Here is a 14,846-nt window from a genome sequence, read left to right on the forward strand (position 1 = left end):
CCATCAAAGGGCACCCACAATATCCTAGTTGGAAGCTGTGGCGGGTGCCCCAAGGCCCCCCGAGGCCCCTGACCACTATCCGCAACCAGCGGGAGTCAGCATTGCCCTACACGCAGGGGGCAGCTAAAAATGCTTCTTCTTGTGGGTGGGAGCAATATTCAAGCCCATTGCCCTGCTCACATGCGGGCATGGAAGCAGGTCTGAAGTCCACTCCCAGCTGGAGTGAGCATTTTTGAAGCTCCTGCAAGATGGGAGCGGACACAGGATTCCCTGCCCGTACTAGTGCTATGTTTTAGGGGTGGGCACCCCGGGACATAGCAGGAGTTGGCCCTAGGGATTAAGGCCCTCAGTGCCAATTGTGGCTCCAGAAGTGGGGGCTCCACAGCCCCACTCCCCTTTGTTATTGCGGCTAGACCCCGGGGGGGTGGAGGGGGAAGAGGTCCCTGTGGCCCAAATTGGCCCGGGGAGGGGGCTTGGTGCCCCCCTCCCCTTCTCAATATCAGCCGGGCCCTGGGGGATGGTGTCCCAGAGCCAAAATCGGCCTGGGGATGGTAGGTTCTGTGCACCGCTCATAATCTAAACAATTCCCCAAGGAGCTGTCCTCAAAGGGGTTTAAAAAAAAAAAAAACAGGCACTGGAGCTCACACGTTTTCTTTTTCTTTTTTGTCATGGATCTTCGAAGAATAAGTAGAAAAATGTAAAACAAAACAAAACATTTTGGGGCCCCGCGGGAACCCACCACAAGGCCCAGGGTATTCCTACCCTGCCTCCTTGATTTTTTTTACTTTTTCCTTGTGACTCAAGTCTAGTCCTTATTCCCAGGATTGATACCACCATTTCCTGCTGATGTGGTGGCAGCCAATTAGATCGCAGCATGAGGCGTCAGATCCGCGGACCATCTGCGTCTCTAGATATACATAAAATGTTTTATTAACTCCAAAACTACTGAACGGAATTACACCAAATTACAAAAAGCACTCTTTCTGGACCAAGATCAAGCTTTGACAGATTTGGTGTAATATAGTTAAGCAGTCTGGGCAATAGTCGTGTCTAAAATCCCTATGGAAAATTGCACGTGGAAAACATGTTTAGGGACCCTTCCCCCTTTTTCGAGGCTTACGCTCGATAAATCACCCCATAACTTTACAGACAGCAGCTATAGTGAGTCCCAAAGTTCTTATGGACACTAGTTCCTCACGAGAACTTCCTACTGGTGATATTATATATATATATATTCACTGAAAAAACCATAGGTTTCAGGGACGTTATAGTTAGTTGGACATTTCCCTCATACAAAACCCTAGAAATTCCCCTGTTCTAGTTAGTTCAGCTAACTATAACTCGTGCCCCCGCAATGCACTGCTGATGACGTCACATATTACATCACTCATGACATGGTCAGTGACATCACTCATGACATCACTGATGACATCTGAAATGACATCACTGATGACGTCATCCAGTGAGTGTGTGTTTCTGTAAATTTTAAATATGTTTAATATATATATATCTATAGGGAAAAATCTATGGAAGAATGAGTGGGTGTATAAGTCTGTGAATGGATGATTTAGTAGGTGCGTGACTGACTGTATAAGTGAGTCATTAAACGTATCTTACTGCAGACTAGTGACTAAACTGTGTGAATTTTTGTATCTGTCTGTTGGTGTATAAGCGGCTGCATGGCTTTGTGAATAGCTATAGGAGTGTCTCTATGGGTTATTGATTGGTTGTCTGAGTATCTGTTTGGGTGCCTGAGTGTTTGTGTGGGTGGGGTGTGTGTGACTGTGCATACATGTGTGAGTGGGTGATTCTATGGGTGCATGGTTTTAAGAGTGCATCTGTGATAGACTGTATGGTTGGGTGAGTGTATGTATGGATGTGTTAGTGATTTAATGTATATCTCAGTGGTACATGTGTGAGTAACTACATATGTGAAAGGCAGTGTATATGTGTGTAAGAGTATATAAGTGGGTATATGTGAGAGTGTGTGATTGTGAGAGTGGCTGTATGGATGAGTGTGTGCTTGTATCAGTGATTGTATAAGAGCGTAAGAATGTGGTACTATTTTTATGAGTAAGTGAACTTGTGTGTGTATAACTGCATAGGTGAGTAAATGGGAGTGTGATTAATTATTTGCATGACTGACTAGGTGTGAGAGTACCTCTATGGATGATTGTTGGTGTGTGAGTGTCTATGTAGGTGTATAAATGCATAGGATAGTCCTGTACTGAGTGACTGTTAGTATGAATGACTGTACAGGTGAATGAGTGGATGTGTGTGTAGATCTAAGAGTCAATGAGTGGGTATGTAGTTATTGGTATTGGAGTATCTATGGTTTTGAGAATGGACGTCTGAAATTTTGGTTTTGAGAATGAACATCTGAAATTTTGATTGAGTATATCAAAGGGTGTGAGAAGATGCACTAATTTATCACATGGATGACGTCATCAGTGAAGTAATCAGTGATGTCATTTCAGATGTCATGAGTGATGTCATGAGTGATGTCCCTGACCATGTCATGAGTGATGTAATATGGGACGTCATCAGCAGTGCATTGCGGGGCGCGAGTTTTAGTTAGTTCAGCTAACTAGAACAGGGGAATTTCTAGGGTTTTGTATGAGGGAAATGTCCAGCTAACTATAACGCCCCTGAAACCTATGGTTTTTTCAGTGAATTTCTAAGGTTTTTTAAATGCCAATTGCTAACTATAACGCCCCTGAAACCTATGGTTTTTTCAGTGAATTTCAAGGTTTTTTTAAATGCTAATTCCTAACTATATCAGGCCTGAAACCTATGGTTTTTTCAGTGAATTTCCAAGGTTTTCTAAATGACAATTTTGAATGTATTAACTGTTATACTGATTTTTTTGATACTGATTTACTACATTTTTTAAACTATTTATTTTTAGATATATTTTTTTTAATTACATTATAATTACATTATACATTACAATACAAAATAGACTCTCATAATGAATTACTTTAGTTTAAATACTTGGCAAATGGGCAACAGACTTAAGTACAGTAGTTACAGTTGTTGCAATGGGCAACACAATATAAAACACAAAGCAACATTGAGCTCAATGTGAATTTCTAGTTAAATGCAATTAGTTACTTTATGGATTACTTTTCTAACCACAAGACTGGATCCTAGATTCAGTCCTTGGATATCTCCTGTAAACAGTTGAGTAAAAGCGCTTTGGTTACAATAGTGATTTTTAAGGAATATTATTGTATTTTAAAAGTTGACACTTAGAAACTTTTTCCCATAGAATCACCAATGTTATCCTGTGGCAGAAAATTCACTTAGCAGGTAAGTAGTGTTATCGTTACTTTTTCTTACTCAGTGGTGGATCCTGAATCCTGCAAACAGTTGAAAGAATGTGTTTAAGTCACACAGACGATTTTTTAGGAATATTTTTAGTTTGTGAAAATAGACACTTGGAAACTTTTCTGGTGAAAACCGCACAATGGATTCCTATGGAAGGAAATACAAGTTACTGGTAAGTACGCTTAGAATTACTTTTCAGGGTCAGTGGTGAGCTAAATGATGCAGCCCTGGGTTCTCTCCTGATAACAGGTGAGTAAATCGGAATTCGTAGTTCGGCTGATTTTAGAGGAATATTTGTACGTTTCAAAAATGGACACTGAAAATATTCTGGTGAAAACCACACAATGGATTCCTATGGAAGGAAATACAAGTTACTGGTAAGTACGCTTAGAATTACTTTTCAGGGTCAGTGCTGGGCTAAAAGATGCAGCCCTGGGTTCTCTCCTTATAACAGGTGAGTAAATCGGAATTCGTAGTTCGGCTAATTTTAGAGGAATATTTGTACGTTTCAAAAATGGACACTGAAAATTTTCTGGTGAAAACCACACAATGGATTCCTATGGAAGGAAATACAAATTACTGGTAAGTACGCGTAGAATTATTTTTCAGGGTCAGTGCTGGGCTAAAAGATGCAGCACTGGGTTCTCTCCTGATTACAGGTGAGTAAATAGGAATTTGTAGTTCGGCTGATTTTAGAGGAATATTTGTGAATGGTGAAGGAAGGGGGAGGGGCCTGAGGTGACGTGTGCAAACACGCCCTGTGGCGCGTTTTAAGTTGGGAAATTAATTCCTCTTCAATCCTGAGGTCCCCTGGGGGCCAACTAGCCCATCAGGTACCTCCAGTATGCGCCAGGGAGCTGCATTGCAGAGAGGTATTCAGAGGCCACTCCCCATTTTACAACACTCTGCAACACAGCTCCGTGGCGCTTACTGGAGATACCTGGTGGGCTAGTTGGTCCCCAGGGACCCTCAGGATTGAAGAGGAATTAATTCCCCAACTTAAAAAGCGCCACAGAGCGTGTTTGCACACATGTCAACTCAGGCCCCGCCCCCTACCTTCACCACTGTGCAAACGAGCCCCGTGGGGTGTTTTAAGTTGGGAGATTACGTCCCCTTGAATCCTGAGGTCCCTGGGGGGACGAATTCCCCTTCAATACTGGGTGTCCCGGGGGGCCAACTAGCCCACCAGGTACCTCCAGTAAGAGCCAGGGAGCTGCGTTGCAGAGATGTGTAAAAAGGGGCATGGCCTCATTACACCTCTCTGCAACGCAGCCCCCTGGCGCATACTGGAGATTCCTGGTGGGCTAGTTGGCCCCCAGGGAGCCCCAGTATTGAAGGGGAATTCGTTCCCCCTCTGCAAAGGCAACAGGGGGCGCGTTTGCAGAATGGTTTAAGGAGGGGGCATGGCCTCCGACCCGATCCTTTTTTTTTCACCCCCTCTGTTTTTTAGAAGGGGGGCTGTGTAGCCCCCCTTTTTTTTCTTTGGCCCTGGGGACCCCATCCCCCAGGGCCTGCCCCCAATTTGGATTTTTTTTATTTTTTTTTATTATAAACAGGAAGGGGGCCGCGTGGCCCCCCTCTCCAGGCCATAATTTGCCCCGAGGACCCCATCCCCCGGGGCATGGCCCCTTTTTAAAAAATTATTTTTTTTAATGGAGGGGGGCTGCATAGCCCCCCTCCTGTGCCACCTATGGCCCCGGGGACCCCATCCCCCGGGGCTATTTTTTTAAAAAAATGTTGGGGAGGGGGACCGCGTGGCCCCCCTCCCGGGCCACTTATGGCCCCGGGGACCCCATCCTCCAGGGCCTGACCTCCGTTGGGGGGTCCCCAATCCCCCCACGGCCCCGCCGCCTCCCTGCGGGAGCCGGCATTGCTTTTTCACATGGGGAGCAGCTAACATGCTGCTCCCCGTGTGGAAAAGAAATCGTCTTTGGTATTTGGAAGAGAGAGCAGGTTTCCTGCTCTCTTCCAAATACCAAAGCAGTTTGCTATGGCAGGGCGGGAGCCGCGAGGCTCCCACCCTGCCATAGCAAACAGCAGTGTCCCGGGGGTGGGCACCCCGGGACACTGCAGGAGCCGGCCCTGGGGGGTGGCGGTCCCCATCCCCCAGGGCCTGCCCCCAATTTGGATTTTTTTTTTATTATAAACAGGAAGGGGGCCGCGTGGCCCCCCTCCCCAGGCCATAATTTGCCCCGAGGACCCCATCCCCCGGGGCATGGCCCCTTTTTAAAAAATTATTTTTTTTAATGGAGGGGGGCTGCATAGCCCCCCTCCTGTGCCACCTATGGCCCCGGGGACCCCATCCCCCGGGGCTATTTAAAAAAATAATGTTGGGGAGGGGGGCCGCGTGGCCCCCCTCCCGGGCCACATATGGCCCCGGGGACCCATCCTCCAGGGCCTGACCTCCGTTGGGGGCCGTGGGGGGGTCCCCAATCCCCCCACGGCCCCGCCGCCTCCCTGCGTCCTGCGGGAGCCGGCATTGCTTTTTCACATGGGGAGCAGCTAACATGCTGCTCCCGTGTGGAAAAGCAATCGTCTTTGGTATTTGGAAGAGAGAGCAGGCTTCCTGCTCTCTTCCAAATACCAAAGCAGTTTGCTATGGCAGGGCGGGAGCCGCGCGGCTCCCACCCTGCCATAGCAAACAGCAGTGTCCCGGGGGTGGGCACCCCGGGACACTGCAGGAGCCGGCCCTGGGGGGTGGTGGTCCCCAGCGCCATCATTGGCTCCAGGGGGGGACCACGCGCCCCCCCCACTTTAGTTAAAGCCCCGGGGGGTGGTGGTCCCCGGGGCTTGGGGGTCCATAACGGACCCCCTATTTTACATAATTAGTGCCCCGGGGAGGTGGCGGTCCCCGGGGCGTGCTGGGGGGCTCGAGCCCCCCCACACAGGGTTTAAAAAAGAAAAAAAAAAAAAAAAAGCCCCGGGGGGTGGTGGGCCCTCTGGGGGCTAAATCTAAACGAAGCGCGGTAGCCCGCGCTTCATTTTTTTTCGTAAAAATTTTTGGGGGGGGGGCCTTTGTGGTCCTTGTGGGACCCCCTGAGCAGGCCTACCCTGCCCCCTTGTTGCGTTTTGGGTCTTTGTTTTTGTGCTTTCTTGTGCCTCGGTTCTACCCAGGCACAAGATGGCTGCCAACACTTCCTGATTCAGAGTGTTGGCAGCCATTCAGCTCGTGCTCGGGAGGGTTCGGGGAGGGTGCGTGGAGGATCCACAGCTCCTCCGCGGCCATGGATATCACTAACTTTTTACCTTAATTTTCTCAGGAACTACTGAACAGATTCACACCATTTATGCAAAAGGCACGAGTCTGAACTGAGGACTAACTCTTTGCCAAATTTTTCATTCCGTTCAGCGGTTCGGGCTGTAGCTGCGACAACAGATCCTATGGGAAATTGCATGGGGAAAACATGTTTTGGGACCCCCCTTTTTTCTCGGCCCCCGCTTGACGAATCAACGCGAAACTTTCAGGGTAGGAGCCGAGCGGAGCTGGCCAAAAGTTTGGAAAATTTTGCGAAGATTCATCCATCAGCGCCAAAGATATTCCCAATAGAATGTTACGGATTTCCTAAGGAAAATAGGTCCTAACTATAACTATCTACTGGCGACCGCCAGTAGATTATATATATATATACATATATATATACATACCCACACATATATATTACCTACTGCCGTCGCCAGTAGGTAGTTATAGTTAGGACCTAGTTACCATAGGAAAATCGTAACATTCTTTTTCCAATAACTTTAGCGCCGGTTGACGAATCTTTGCAAAATTTTCAAAACTGGTGGGGTGCTCCTGTCAGCTTCTATCCTGAAAGTTTGGGCGGGATTCGTCAAGCGGGGGCAGAGAAAAAAGGGGGTCCCAAACGCATTATCCCTATGTTATTTCCCATAGGAAATTTTAGACACGGCTTCAGCCCGAACTGCTGAACGGAATTACACAAAATTTGGCAAAAAGGTATGGCTTGGCTCAGAAAGCGACCTTTTTAAAAATTGTGTAAATCCGTTCAATAGTATTTGAGAAATTAAGAAATAAAGATAGTGATATCTATGGCCGCTAAGAATCCACGCACCCTCGCGATTACGAGCTTCATGCTAATTAGCTGTCAACACTCCAAACCAGGAAGTGTTGGCAGACATCTTGTGCCTCGGTAGAACTGAGGCACAAGGTAACAGAAAAAGAAACTTGCAAAACAGGAAAAGGGGGCAGGGTAGAAACACCCTGACGCCCTAGGCCTGCTCAGGGTGTCCCACAAGGCCCCCAGAGCCAAAAAAAAAAAAAAGCATTAATCGGCGAGATTCACGTACCCAGCGCAAATTTCGGCTGAAAATTTTAAAAAAACAAAGCGCGGGCTTCCACGCTTCGTTTAATTGAAGACCCCGGGTGGGTTAAGTCCCGAGGGCAATGCTTATATTGTAATGGGGGCTCAAAGGGGCCCCCCAGCCCCGGGGACCGCCACCCCCTGGGGCTTTTCCAAAATATTTGCGGGTGCACATGGCCCACCCACACACCCCGGGGACCGGCACCTCCCCCTCCCCGGGGCACTAACTATGCACATTTGGGGTCCGTTACTGAACCCCGAGCCCCAGGGACCACCACCTCCCTGGGGCTTTGACAATGTTGGGAGGGGGGCCGTGCAGCCCCCCTCCTGGAGCCAGTGATGGCCCTGGGGACCGCCACCCTATAGGGCCAGCTCCTGCAGTGCCCCAGGGTGCCCACCAGTAAGTGCCACAGAGTTGTGTTGAAGAGTGGTGTAAAAAGAGGCATGGCCTGGGACACCTCTCTGCAACACAGCCCTGTGGCGCTTACTGGAGGTACGTGGTGGGCTAGTTGGATCCCAGGGACCCTCAGGATTGAAGAGGAATTAATCCCCCAACTTAAAACGTGCCACGGGGCGTGTTTGCACACGTCACCTCAGGCCCACTCTCTCCCTTCACCAATGTGCAAACACGCCTCCTGGCGCGTTGTAAGTTGGGGAATTAATTCCCCTTGAATACTGAGGGTCCCTGGGGGTCAACTAGCCCACCAGGTACCTCCAGTATACGCCAGGGAGCTGCGTTGCAGAGAGGTGTTCAGAGACCACACCCCTTTTTACACCTCTCTTCAAAGCAGCTCTGTGGCGCTTACTGGAGGTACCTCGTGGGATAGTTGGAGCCCAGGTACACTCAGGATTCAAGGGGACTTAATCTCCCATCTTAAAATGCACCAAGGGGCACGTTTGCACAGTGGTAAAGGGAGGGGGCGGGACCTAAGGTGCCATGTGTGCAAACACGCCCTATGGTGCGTTTAAAGTTGGGGAATTAATTTGGTTTCAATCCTGAGGGACCCTGGGGCCAACTAGCCCACCAGGTGCTTCCAGTAAACACCTCTGTGCTGCGTTGTGTTGCCGAGAGGTGGTCCAGGTCATGCCCTTGTTTATACCCCTCTGCAACGTAGCTCTGTAGCGCGTACTGGAGGTACCTGGTGGGCTAGTTGGATCCCAGGGACCCTCATGATTAACGGGGACTTTATCCCCCCAACTTAAAACGCGCCACGGGGCGTGTTTGCACACATGTCACCTCAGGCCCCCCCCTCCCTTCACGCCCCATAATGCATTTTAAGAGGTAGTTTTAATCCCCTGCCCTATTATGTACTAGGGACCTCAACGCATAGTGTTCCCTAGTGTATGTAGGTGTTTTCACTGTATTCTAAGTGTCTTTTAGCATAGCACTGGCTCTAGGCTTGGTTAGTCAGTCGGTTACCACCAGTACTCGTCTGAAAAAGTTGTGGGCACAGGATGATTTTGCAACAAGGTCTCTTTCTGCTTCTCTGCTGGTTCTTTCTGCACATGTTTTGCTTCTTCCTGCACTTTTCTTCATCTTTGTGGACTTCTGTTGCCTCGGTCTGCATTTCTTTTGCTTCTTTCTGTGCGTTTTTTCTTCTTTCTTCAGATGTCCAACCTCTGCAGGCATAGTTAGAAATTAGCATTTAAAAAACCTTAAAAATTCACTGAAAAAACATAGGTTTTAGAGAAAATTATAGTTAGCTGGACATTTCACTCATACAAAACCATTGAAATTCCCCCATTATAGTTAGTTCAGCTAACTATAACTCGCACCACCGCAATGCACTGCTGATGACATCACATATTACATCACTCATGACATGGTCAGTGGCATCACTGATGACATCTCAAATGACTTCACTGATGACATCACCCAGTGTCTGTGTGTTTCTGTAAAGTTTAAATAGGTTTATTATATATAGGGAAAGGCATATTGAAGAATGAGTGGATGTACAAGTGTGTGAATGGATGATTTTGTAGGTGCGTGACTGACTCTATAAGTGAGTGATTAAACGTAGCTTACTGAATGAATGGGTTAGTGACTAAACTGTGTGAATGTCTGTATCCGTCTGTCTGTTGGTGTCTAAGCGGCTGCATGGGTTTGTGAATAGCTACATGAGTGTCTATGAGTTATTGATAGGTTCTCTGAGTATCTGTATGGGTTCCTGAGTGTGTGGGTGGGGTGTGTGTGAGACTGTGCATAGATATACAAGTGGGTGATTCAATGGGTGCATGGTTTCAAGAGTGCATCTGTGATGGACTGTATGGGTGAGTGAGTGTGTGTATGGGTGTGTTAGTGAGTGTGAGTGTTGGAAACAGCCCCACTCCCACTCCGCAGGGTGGTGGTGGACCTTCCCAACACAATGGGGTAGCTTGGCTCGAGTGGTCAGGAAACAGGCACAGTGCTAAGCATACAATATACCCATACAATAACCATGCGTGCATCCATTCCAAAAACGACTCTACACCGTAAAAATTATGAAAATATTCTTTCTTTATCTTTTTCTCCTAGTTGCTGATTGGGAAAATAAATAGGTCAATCACAATATACAAGTTTCAATTAGTGCAGGTCAAATAAATATTGGCTGTTGAATGAAATAAATAGGGGTGATCATAAATAACAGGGCATAAATACAAGTGCAATATATACAGACAATTAAATACTTTGAGGCAATAAATACTGTACCAATAAATATTGTACACCAACAAGTCCTGTGGACCTATAAATATAGTGCAGCAATAAATAGGTAAAAACTCAATAAATACAGTATCCCCAATAAATAATTAAAAGTATACAGCACCCCTCATATAATCAGATGACACTTCACTTCTTAAGGGCTGATTTGGCCCAGGCACAGCTTGTAGGGTTGTGGAAGGCTTGAGGGGGGAGGCTACTCCCTGGCTGGGACAAGGCTGAGGCCTAAACTGAGGTAGATCAAAGGGGGGAACACCAATGCCCTGGCTTCCCTACTCCACACAACCTCTCTAGGTCAGTCCCAGTTCACCCCAGGCACAGTCAGGTGGGTTTCAGCACCTCCCTAGCCCCTTAGAGCAGTCTCTCAGGTCTCCACAGGGCCTTAGGCGCCCTCTACTCCACTTACTGCCCTTTTTCTGATGTTCCGACGCCGCTGGAGTCGTGTCGACGCCGTGAGGCGGTTCCGGTTCGGTCTCGGCGGCCTCGGCACAATGTCAGTTCTTTGACGACGCCGGCAGGCGGTTCCGGTCCGATGTCGGTGGCCTCGGTTCGATCTCGACCTCCGATTCGACGGCGTCAGGCAGACTCTTCACGATGTCGACTTCGGGCGGCTCCGGTCCGATGGCGCTCTCGGCTCCGATGACGTCGGCCGGCCTGGCCTCGATGTCGACTTCCGGCGACTCCGGGGTGCGATCCTCACCCCCGACCTCCGGTGCTCCTCCTCTCAGGTTCCGGGCGACTCCGGAGTGCGATCCTCACTCCCGACCTCCGGTTCACCTCTACCTCGGTCTCCGACGACTCCGGAGGGCGGACTTCACTCCTCCGATGACGCCGCTCGCTCGACCTCGGTTCACTTCCTCCTCGACCTCTGGTATTCCTCTCGACCCCCGTCGGCGCCCTCTCACGACCTCAGGCGGCTCCGGGTACGACGTCTGCTACTTCAGTCAGCGCCGCTTCTCCACCTCGGGCTCCAGGTCTTCAGGCTACTCGACGCCGGACTCCAGGGAAACCAGTTCTCAGGTCAGGATCTTGCTGCTTTCTGCTTCTAAGGCCTGTTCCTGCTGTTCAGGTCCTTAGGATGAGTTTTTCTGTCTTCTTCCCACACAGGGCTATAGGCTGGGATCCATCAGTAGGGACAAGTATCAAGGGTGGGTTTATGGACCCCACTCCAGGCACAAGTTTCCACCCCTGCTGCTTCACTCCTTCCTCCTTCACTGTTGTGCTCCTCTCTCTTCACCAGTCAGGTGCCAACTGCCAGCTCCAACTGCCAACTGCCTCTCTTATCCTCCCAACATTCTAAACGGTTTCCAACTGTCACAGAGTTCTGGAATCTCCTGGAATGTTCTGGAAGGTGCTGGTAGGTTCCAGTGGATGCTGGTGATGTCACAGGTGGCCACCATCTTGTGCTCCAGGCCCTCAGACAGAAGTTTCAGGGGTAGCTAAAATGGCTCCCTGAATCTGTAGCAACACGAAAAAGTCTGGTGGTTCCCAAAAAGGAAAAATTCAAACAGGGTTTGAGGCAAAAGTGGGACAAAATAAATAATGATGAGGAGGGACCACCCAAAGGGCTGACAGGTCTAACACGCGTCCCCCCCAGCTGAAAGTGGGGAGAGCTACCCAACCCCTTGGGAATTCTCATCACTAAGGCGGAAGTACCTTGAGAGACCGTCTGCATTGGCGTGGTCCACTCCAGGCCGATGTTCCACCTGAAAGTCCATCCCCTGTAGGGAAATAGACCACCTCAACAACTTGGGATTCTCCCCCTTCATTTGCATCAGCCAACGAAGGGGTCTGTGGTCGGTCTGAACGAGGAAGTGCGATCCAAACAGGTATGGCCGCAACTTCTTCAGAGCCCATACCACTGCAAAGGCTTCACGCTCTATTGCACTCCACTTCTGTTCCCTGGGAAGTAGTCTCCGGGATAGGAAGACCACGGGTTGATCCAGACCCTCTTCGTTGAGTTGCGATAACACTGCCCCAATGCCATGTTCTGATGCATCTGTCTGGACAATGAACTCCTTGGAAAAGTCTGGGGCCCTTAAGACCGGGGCCTCGCACATGGCTTTCTTCAATTTCTCAAAGGCTTGCTGACAAGCCTCCGTCCAGACTACCCGTCGAGGTTGTTTCTTGGACGTGAGCTCCGTGAGAGGGGCTACGATGGTACCGTACCCCTTCACGAAGCGGCGATAGTATCCCGTGAGGCCCAAAAATGCTCGGACCTCAGTCTGTGTCTTGGGGGGTTCCCAGGCCATGATGGCCTCGATCTTCGCCTGGAGGGGTTGCACCGTTCCCCTACCCACCAAGTGTCCAAGGTACACTACCGACCCCTGCCCGATCTGGCACTTGCTGGCCTTGATCGTCAATCCAGCTTGTCTCAGGGCCTGGAGAACAGCTTGCAGGTGACGCAAGTGATCCTCCCAGCTGTTACTGAAGACGGCTATGTCATCCAGATAAGCAGCAGAGAAACTCTCCATTCCGGTGAGGATCTGGTTTACCAGGCGCTGAAACGTGGCAGGTGCGTTCTTGAGCCCAAAGGGCATCACACAGAACTGGTAGTGGCCATTGGGCGTGGAGAAGGCTGACCTTTCCCTTGCTCCATCAGTCAACGAGATCTGCCAGTACCCTGAAGTAAGGTCAAAGGTACTTAGATATTGGGCAGCTCCCAGCCGGTCAATCAATTCATCCGCCCTAGGGATCGGATGTGCATCAGTCTTTGTCACTAAATTCAGTCCCCGGTAGTCCACACAGAACCTCAGTTCTGGTTGGGCACCCGGTGGTGCAGCTTTCGGTACTAACACCACCGGACTGGACCAGGGGCTGCTAGAAGGTTCAATCACTCCTAGCTCCAGCATCTTAGTGACCTCACTATGAATGCTGGCCTTCACCTTGTCTGACATCCGGTAGATCTTGGACTTCACAGGTGGGCTGTCTCCTGTGTCCACGTCATGGACGCACAGGTGAGTCCTACCCGGGACAAGGGAGAACAACGAAGAGTACTGCCCCAGGACCTGGTGACAGTCCTCCTGCTGTTCAGGAGTTAGAGATGGGGAGAGAATCACTCCCTCCACCGACCCATCCTTTTCCTGAGACGCAAACAGATCAGGGAGAGGCTCGCTTTCCACGTCCTCTCCTCCGTCAGTCACCATCATCAAGATGACTTCGGGCCTCTCGTGGTGGGGTTTGAGGCGGTTGGCATGCAGCACCCGCAGGGGCTGACGAGGGGTCTTCAGGTCCACCAAGTAGGTAGCCTTACCCTTCTTCTCCAACACCTCAAAGGGTCCTGACCAGCGATCCTGAAGGGCACTAAGCTCTCCTGGTTCGATCACCCACACCTTCTGGCCAGGCTCCAACTCCACCGGGTGAGCGTTGTGGTCATACCACGCCTTCATCACTGCTTGGCTGGCTTCCAAGTTGTCAGAAGCTTGCTTCCACAACTTAGCCATTTGGCTCCGGAAGGCCAGCATGTAGCTCACCACATCCTGGGGGAGCTTTCTGGGAGTTCTTTCCCATCCGTCTCTCACCAGGTTAAGAGGTCCACGTACAGGGTGCCCATACAGAAGCTCGAAGGGGCTGAAGCCCACTCCCTTCTGTGGCACTTCCCTGTAGGAAAAAAGTAAACAGGGTAGGAGGACGTCCCATTTCCTCCGCAGGCTTTCAGGCAGACTTCTGATCATGCCCTTCAAGGTTTTGTTAAACCTTTCCACCAGACCATTTGTCTGGGGGTGGTAAGGAGTGGTGAACCGGTAGGTCACTCCACACTCCTTCCACATTGCCCGCATATATGCTGACATGAAGTTGGTCCCCCTGTCGGACACAACTTCCTTGGGAAAACCCACTCGGGTAAAGATTCCCATCAGGGCCCTAGCCACAACAGGTGCTGTTATGGTCCTCAGAGGTATTGCCTCTGGGTACCGTGTGGCATGATCCACCAGAACCAGGATAAACCTGTGACCAGCTGTAGTTGGTGGATCTAATGGACCCACAATGTCGATGCCCACCCTTTCAAAGGGGGTGCTAACGACAGGAAGTGGTTCCAGGGGAGCTTTCAGCTTCACTCCTGTTTTCCCACTGGCTTGGCAAGACACACATGTCCGGCAGTAGGTATCGGACGACACTTTCATCTGAGGCCAATAAAAGTGTGGGACAAGACGGGCGAAGGTCTTGTCTTGCCCCAGGTGTCCTGCCAATGGTATCTCGTGAGCCAACTCTAAAAGGAAGGCTCGATAACGTTGAGGAACTACCAAGGCTCGTGACGATCCATGTAGGGGTGCCTTGGGTTCACTGTAGAGGAGGCCATCCTCCCAGTAAACACTGTAGTTCCCTTCAACGTTCCCTGCTGCCTGGGCTTCGCCTGTCGCCTCAGCCCCTCAAGGGTAGGGCACTCCCTCTGGCCCTGGCAGAATTCCTCCCTGGACGGGCCTCCCTCCACGTGCCACTCGGCCGGGATGGGTAGGTCCTCCAGGTTGGTAACGTCCCCCTCCGCAGACTCCTGGTCCACC

General features: G+C 50.1%; 1 protein-coding gene across 4 annotated transcripts in view; it reads right to left on the reverse strand.

Moving 5' to 3' along the window:
- Positions 1–14,846, reverse strand: part of LOC146859824 (CD59 glycoprotein-like) — a 224,642-nt gene that overhangs the window by 64,595 nt on the left and 145,201 nt on the right. Inside the window, exon 1 of one of the 4 annotated variants that reach the window (XM_085643570.1) lies at positions 9,070–9,269. The exons of the other annotated variants lie outside the window; for them this stretch is intronic. The gene's annotated coding sequence lies outside the window, so the exon portion shown is untranslated. Of the gene's footprint in view, positions 1–9,069; positions 9,270–14,846 lie in introns of those variants that run through there. 4 annotated transcript variants of the gene reach the window in all.

The sequence above is a fragment of the Triturus cristatus genome, chromosome 3_1 (assembly GCF_964204655.1).
Source record: "Triturus cristatus chromosome 3_1, aTriCri1.1, whole genome shotgun sequence".
NCBI lineage: Eukaryota > Metazoa > Chordata > Amphibia > Caudata > Salamandridae > Triturus > Triturus cristatus.